This window comes from Lepidochelys kempii, chromosome 4 (genome assembly GCF_965140265.1).
Source record: "Lepidochelys kempii isolate rLepKem1 chromosome 4, rLepKem1.hap2, whole genome shotgun sequence".
In the NCBI taxonomy this organism is placed as follows: Eukaryota; Metazoa; Chordata; order Testudines; family Cheloniidae; genus Lepidochelys; species Lepidochelys kempii.
Genome location: NC_133259.1, coordinates 15,789,309 through 15,797,597, shown reverse-complemented (window position 1 = coordinate 15,797,597; position 8,289 = coordinate 15,789,309).

The following is an 8,289-nucleotide window of genomic DNA, read 5'->3' as shown; positions in this document are numbered from 1 at the left end:
GGGTTTTTTATTTTTAAAGTGAAATACAATCAAATCAATGCCTATTGCAGTCTAGTCATTCTGCCTCCTTAAAATTACCTTGGCAGCTTCAGTGGGATTAGGACTCTAGCATTTTCCGTTAGATTCTTTACTACATGTACTAGGGCTAACTGCAGCCTTGGAATGAGTAGGAATAACTCATTAATATATTCCAAGTGTCTATTTGGATTGACGTTAATGGAGCTACATCCACTGACTGTTGGACATTTTCCACATTTCACCCTAGAGGTGGCTGCATTTCCATGTGAAATTAAATGATCCCAGTGTATAGTTTTTTTAGCCCAGTGTTTAGGCTTTTTGGGGCTAAAAGGTGCCTTATAAATGTAAGATTAATGATTGGCCAGATTCTTAGCTGGTATAAATGGTGTAGCTGGAGACAGATAGATTTACACCAGCTGATGAGTTGGCCCTTAGTCTATTTTCTGAGCAGTGCAACCATTTTTTTTATCCTGTAGAAGTCAAATGTACTGTGACCAAAACTGCATAATTCTTCCCTGCAGATGGAATGCAGGGGGCAGGTTTGTGGGGAACAGAAATAAGAGGGGAAAGCAGTAACAAAAGCTAGCACTGCGGTGAGCTAAAACATATTTGATGCTAAATTAAATCCAGCAGTCCCTGGTTACTGTCATATTTCAAAAAGACACAGCACTTTCTGGGCAAATTCCCTTGGAAATCACTCTAGCCTGCGGCTTGCTAGAAAAGGCTCGTTGACCAGAATTGGAGTCTGTGATCTGCCTTACAGTAAAGGAACCTCAAAGTGAAATACAAGGCTGAGAAGAGGGACGCATCTTTTCATAGAGAGGGGAAGAAGGTTTTTATATGAAGTTTCACAGATCAAAGTTGTTTCCCTACAGTCTTAGAAATACACTGTGTTGCCGCAAATTTCAGTTTAATTGAGAAAGCTGCTGCAAACAGGCAGATAAAATGTTTCTCTCAAAGGGAGAATTTTTTTTCACTTGTGTATTTTGATTCATGGTTAATGAACCAATCCCATGCTGTGGTGATAGCTGCACCACAGGTCAGGTTGCATTTCAGAGTTCAGCTATAATAGGAGCATTCAATCTTCATTTTGTAGACGTCTTATTGAAACGGTGCAACCCCAGCACAGAATATAAACTTTGGCTATAGTTGAATTTTTCCAGGTGGCTTGAAAGTTCCCTGAGCTGGGAAAGAGAAGACCAGGAGTTCAAAATCTAACTTCTAAGAGCTGGTTAAATTTCCATGCAACCTACTACCCTTTTGACTAACTGCATAGAACCCGAACCAAGGAGACAGGGAAGTCAGGATCTAGAATGTCCCTTCAAATACACCTGGAGCCAAATGAAGATCAGTCTTGCTGAGATCCCAAGCAATATCACCCATACTTTGAGAACTACAATTTGTCCTCCATGAGCCTCTTGTGGCTGGAAGGTTGGGGAGCCACTGTTTTATCTCTAGTTGGCCGCTCAAGTGACTTCCTCTGAGACCAGTGTTCAGTGGATTGGACCAGCTGGGGAAATTTTCTTTTCTTCACTCCCTCCCTGATATTCTAGAAATCAGAGGACTGAGATACGATCCTTGTTGCCTGTATTGTGTGCAAAACAACTCCCTGGGTAGCCAGTTTAGTTCCAAGAGAGTGAAAGCAAAGGTACTGGAGTGATCACTGGGTCATAACAAACCACTTTACTTTTCAGCTATGAGAGAGGTAGTTAGTGATTTGCTTCAAAGAATGTGAACTCTTTATTTGCACTTCCATGTCAGCTGCCACAGGGATACAGTTGGGAGCATTTCAACAGCAATCCAGTCAGACAAGATTTGCGCTAGATTTGCATGGCATCATGCATCCTTTGATAGAGCTCACAAATCAGAGCTCACAAAACTGAGATCACTGTAAATACTCAGACTGGGACCAGTCCTCAGCTTGTGTAAATTGGTGTAGCCCTGTTTGAAGTCATGAGGTGAAATCCTGGGCCTACCGAAGTCTCCCATTGACCTCAGTGAACCTGTATTTTACCCATGGAGTTGTAGTGATTTGCACCAGCTGAAGCTGTGACCCATTATTGGCAAATGTCACTTCACAGTAGAGATGATTCACTTTGTTGAGCCAGAAGCCATTACATATGCAGAGCTGTAGTCAAGGAATGTTGACAGCTGAAATGAAGACTGCAATTACATTATTGGCCTGCTAGCATTAGACACAGCTGTGAAATCTATTTCTTTAGTCACTGGGGGAGTAAATTCAGTCCCATGTAGATTGGCTTACATATTGCATTGCTAAACAAAAACACCGTTGTTCAATAAATAAGTCTGTCCCTTCACATTGCACTGTGGCTCCAGAAGACATCGCGCATACCACATTCAGTTGTTTCACTACAAATGTCAAAGGCTTATATTACTGGGCTTTCCTGACCTACTTAATCAACAATAAATATTATTATTATTAATAATAATAATAAAAAGGTCAAGCCCTTTATTGCTCATCTAAACCCACACCCATGATAATTTACATTAGTGGTAACTCCAGGAAAGTGGCCCAATTCTCCAGCAGTTTCAACTGTAAATACTTAACATCTTGCCCAGGTCAAACTCTTCTGTAGTGGGGTAGGTGTCCTAGCTGGTTAATAATTCTCACTGGATTAGCTTCAGATGTGCCTGAGGCCACAAATAAAGTGGATTTTGATGCATTATTTCCATACTGTCACAGCTGCAGTCAGCAGGGCTCTTGAGTCAGATCCCCTTTATCAGAGACAGGGGAAGCTAGCAGGACAGTCTGTGAAACTTGCTTCCCACCTGGATCTGAAATAGCCCAGATTTCTTAACTTTCCAGCCAGGGTGCAAAATGTCTGTTTGTCAGGGCTTTTGGAGGGGGCTGAGGGTGTTTCCTATAATGCTGAAGGGGTGGCAAGGAGTCTCTAGAGGTGGCTGTCTGGTTGCATTGCTGTTGAAATGGTCACTTTACTGCTGCTAGGAAATTATTGATTGTTTTATAATGCTAGGGTACCTAGACCAAGAGCCTCAAAGGTATTTAGATGCTAACCATTTTAGGGGACCAGATACCTTTGAGGATCTAGCCCTCAGCAGCTTGGATAAGTGTGTTTTTTTTATTTTAATTCTAAATATATTTTAAAAATCTGTTTTACTCCCCAATAGACATTTGCCCACATTATGAAACGTTGCTGACTACTCACACTACCAGTTGGAGTCTGTGCTCTGGAGAGGCCTGCAGTGAAATGCTGTCAGAAGGGCTGTTTCTGGTGGATGCTGGCAGAGCTTTGTGTGGAAAGCGGCCAGTACTAGCTACCCTATAGATGGTCTTTCTCTGGTGCTTGATTTCTCAAGAGTGGGAGTCACAGGTAGACGCACCAGTAATAAAAGGTGTTCTTACAGAATATAAATGGGCTCGGTAGCTGGCATGTGGCGTAATGGAAAAAGGGATCAAGTCCATTCCTGGAATAACTCTGACAACAGTAAGTTACTGCAGGGATGAATTGCTCAGTCTTACCTGACCAATGTGGTACCCATAATAGCTTGTGTAGAAAGAACTCTGGTTTGGTACATATGAACTCCCAGCATCAGCTACCACACAGACCAATTCTGCCAGTACTAGGCTGGGAAGGGAAATCTGCCTGTGAGTTGGCGGGAGGGTGTTGGGAGCAGATAGAGGAGTCAGAATTTTACTGTGGTATGTGATACCACTAGGTGTTCAATGAGGGTCCTGTATCACCCAGCTGCCTTTATTTATTCTATCAGTAATGGATTGTGGGGCAGTAAGACAATAGGTTTGATCCCCCCTTGGTGCAGGTGGTGGGTGTGTGTGGTGACAAGGTGAGAAATAAGCTGCATCAGTTGTGGAGGGCCTGGGAAATACCTAAAGCAGGAGAAGGGCACAGAAGTTATTGTAATTGTAACTATCTGATTCTCTGCATGCAGGTTCTTTGCTGTCCTGCATTGCCATAGTTTCTGTGCACCTCCCACCTGAAAAGGATGCAACACTGGCTCTCTCCTTGTTAGGCACAACCCTGTGTTGAGGTGGAATGGAGCTGTCCCTTGCCAGGACAATGCATTTCTGAGGCTGGCGACGTAGTGATGGAGATCCTCAGCGGTACCCAGGGCTCCCTGGACTGCACTTCTACCCATCTCTGATGTGCTCCACACAAGGAGGGGAAGGCTCTTTACGCTCTCTCCACACTATGCACTTGTGTAAGGTCCAGGCAGAATCCCTGAGAACCTCTGGATGTGGCCCAGTTCTAAAAATGCATCAATACTTCCATTTCAAATGTGAATTCATGGTATCCCACAAATGTAGGGCTGGAAGGGACCTCGACAGGTCCTCTAGTCCAGTCCCCTGCCTGAGGCAGAGCCAAGTAAACCTAGATCATCCCTCATAGGTGTTTCTGACCTGCACGTGTGAACTTCCAGTGATAGAGATTCCACAGCCTATTTCAGAGCTTAACTACCCTTCGATTTAGAATTTTTTTCCTAATATCAAACTTAAATCTCTTTTTTGCTGCAGATTAAACCTATTACTACTTGTCCTACCATCAGTGGACATGGAGAACAATTGATCACTGTCTTTATAACAGCCCTCAACATATTTGACTGTTATCAGGTCCCCTCAGTCTCCTTTTCCTCAAGACTAAAGGTGTTTAGTTTTATTGACCTTCCCTCCTAGGTCAGGTTTTCTAAACCTTTTATCATTTTTGTTGCTCTCCTCTGCACTCTCTCCAATTTGCCCACATCTTTCTAAGTGTGGTGTCCACACAGCTGAGGCATCACCAGTGCTTAGCAAAGCAGAATAATTCTGTTAAACTCCAGAATTATATTAGCCTTTTTTGCAACTGCATCACATTGACTCCTACTCAATTTGTGACCCACCATACCCCCTCAATTATTTTCACCAGTACTATTGCCTAGCCACTATTCCCCATTTCGTATTTGTGCATTTAATTTTTTTCTTACTACAAGTAGTACTTTGCACTTTCTTGAATTTCATCTTGTTGATTTCAGACCAATTCTCCAATTTGCCAAGGTAACTTTTGAATGCTAATCCAAAATGTTAGTAACTTCTCCCAGCTTGGTGTCAACCACAAATTTTATAAGCATACTCTTCACGCCATTATCCAAATCATTAATGAAAATATTGAATTGTACCAGACCCAGAAAAGGTCCCTGCAGAGCCCTACTTGATACATCCTCCCAGACTGAGAGCAAACCATTGATAACTCCTCTTTGAGAAGTCTTTCAACCAGTTCCAAACCTACATTATAGTCATTTCATCTTGATCACATTTCACTAATTTGCTTATGAGAATGTCATGTTGGACTCTGTCAAAAGCCTTACTAAAACCAAGTTATTTCATGTTTATTGCTTCCTCCTACCCACCAGGCCAGTAACCCAGTCAAAAAGGAAATTAGGTTGGTTTGGCATGATTTGTTCTTGACAAATCCATTCTGACTATTTCTTATAACTCTGTTACCCCCTAGGTGCTTACAAATGGATTGTTTAGTAATGTTCCAGTATCTTTCCAGGAATCAGTTAGGTGGATTGGCCTATATTTCCCTAAGTCCTCTTTCCTCCTACTCCTTTTCTGAAGAGATTGCTTGCCTTTCTCCATATTTTGACTTTTTGTAGGATTCCTTTTTTATTTCAGGTCACTAAAAAAAACAAACAAACCTCCTGACAGCACCATGGTGGCCTACTATTCTGCCCATCTTTCTTTCACCTGGGGGGATAATTTGATAGCCATTAATATGATCTCATTGAGAAACTGCCAGCTCTCTTAAATTCCTTTATCCCTTTGATTTTCTTACCTACCAGTTCTTTGCATTTGTTAAAGTTTGACATGGGCAGACTCAAATCTAAAATGCCTGTTCCGTGGTAACTTCCTCCACCTTTTGAAACAAAATCGGCCCCAATACATTCCAAGAACTTATTAGACATTTTGTGTTTTGTCATATTTACTTTCCCAACAGACACCTGGATAGTTAGTCCTTCATTACTACTCTAGTTAGATGAGGCACCAAAACAAACCCTTGTATCAGAGGCCTGGACTAAAGTAATGGTCAAGACTTTGTAACATAAAGCAAAGTTAAGCTGTGAGCAAGAGGCAGGCCCTGCTCAGAGTCTGGCAAGGAGAGGGCTGATGTTGCAAAAACACACATACCTAAAAGGTACTGGACACTAGAGATATAAACATATGCCAGGATGGTAACAGAACACTTGGATACCAGCACATTCCACACAATAACCAGGAACATGCTGACCCATCCTAAAGACAGGGGCAAAAGGGTAATATGATGGATGGGGTTGTTTTGATCAAACCAACATGTACAAGGTGATAGGCAGCACCTTACTATGTAGAGCGGTTGTACCTCAATACGTCAGGAGTGAGGTGTAATTTTTTTGTACCAGTGTATAAGAATGCACCTCTGAGGGGTGTCTTTGGCTAAGGGGGCAGCAGTAAACCCCTATGACTGACCTGGTCCATTGTCAGGGAGCATATATGTACTAGCAGAACTGTAGACATTTGATGTAGGGAGCTAGACACTGTGTTTCATTTGGCAATAAACCTGGCCGGGTGCCTTCGTACCTTATCAGAGTCTGTGGTCCTTGGGGTTCCTCTTGGGTCTACTGTGCTATCTATCTGTGCAGAGCCGGGGCAGCACACAGAAGGAACACACGCACGCAGCCGACTGTTATCGACATTGGATAGAGCAGAGCACCACACTGGTGATGCTTGACAACAACTACCAAGTCTTGTTTTGGATATTTTTGTTTAAGAAATATTCATTTACCTCCTCTTCCTGATTTGGTGGTCTACAGCAGTGGTTCTCAACAAGGGGGTATCAACTCATCTAGATATTTCTAGGTTTTTTGCAATAGGCGACATAAAAAGCACCAGCCAAGTCAGTACAAACTCACACTTTATACTGCTTATTACAAATTATATGAACTATACACTGAAATGCAAGTACAATATTTATATTCCAATGGATTTATTTTATAATTAGATGGTAAAAATGAGGAAGTGAGCAATTTTTTAGTCAGCGTGCCAAGACACTTTTGTATTTTGTCTGATTTTTATAAGCAAGTAGGTTTTAAGTGAGGTGAAACTTAGGGTACATAAGACAAATCAGATTCCTGCAAGGGGTACAGTAGTCTGGAAAGGTTCAGAGTCACTGGTCTATAGTAGATCCCTGTTTTTTCTCCCCTTTTACCTTTACTCAGAGACTTTCAACTGGTTTGCCTTTCGTGACCTACTGGGGACTGCATCACATTCAGGTGCATTGCTGTATGCCAGAATACTAGTTATAGGCCAGATGCAAATCTCTAAGAAATGGAAGGAATCCCCTTGACTTCACTGGGCTGTGGATCAGGTCCTACACACTACAAAGGAGCTGTAGCTCACGAAAGCTCATGCTCAAATAAATTGGTTAGTCTCTAAGGTGCCACAAGTCCTCCTTTTCTTTTTACTACAAAGGTGGTTATTGTCAGAACAGCTAACCATTAACTGAACATTCAGGGCCCACTCCCCAGCCATGATTTACTTCATTTAATGAATGCAATGTCTAGTTGAATTTTTGGCTGCATTCCCAAGTGCTGCATGTATAAAGCACTGCAGAGTAAATAATCCTTTGAAGACTCAAGTACAAAAGGAGAAAATGAAATTTCAAAGTGATTTTATTTATTTTTTTCATAGTTTGTTGTGAGATTCCCATTATTGAAGGGAAAGGATACATAGTGGGCAAGCTTACACATCAGTAGTGAAATGTGTCCTTCACAGTGTCACTGCAATGTACCCTTGTGATCTGGTCAAGGATCTATCATTTCATCTTGCAACTGTTGTGCAAATTGATTTGTCTGAACAGCATCAAAAGATGGGAATTAAATAAATTAAAAGCATCTGTAAAAGTTTTTTTCCATATACAAATAACTTTTTTTGGTAACTTTTTTTTAAACTTACTGATGCTGTCTGTACACACTAACTTCTAAACTAAAAACATTTACAAAGGTTTGGTTTGTTTACAAGGAGAAGATGGGTCAATACTTTAAAATGACCCTGCAAACTGTTAAGCATCTCCCAAGAGATGGGAACGTAAGGAGGTGGGCCTTTGGTAAAGGGAGTTGGGCCTTGGAGGCACTTAGCACCTCTTGGCAGATGCTCAGAACTCACAAGGTCAGGCCTCCAAAAACACCCACTCTGGCAAATCTTCACACGGTGGAGTGGTCTCGTTGGCTCTACTCCTGTGTGAGTAAAGATACTCGCAAGGA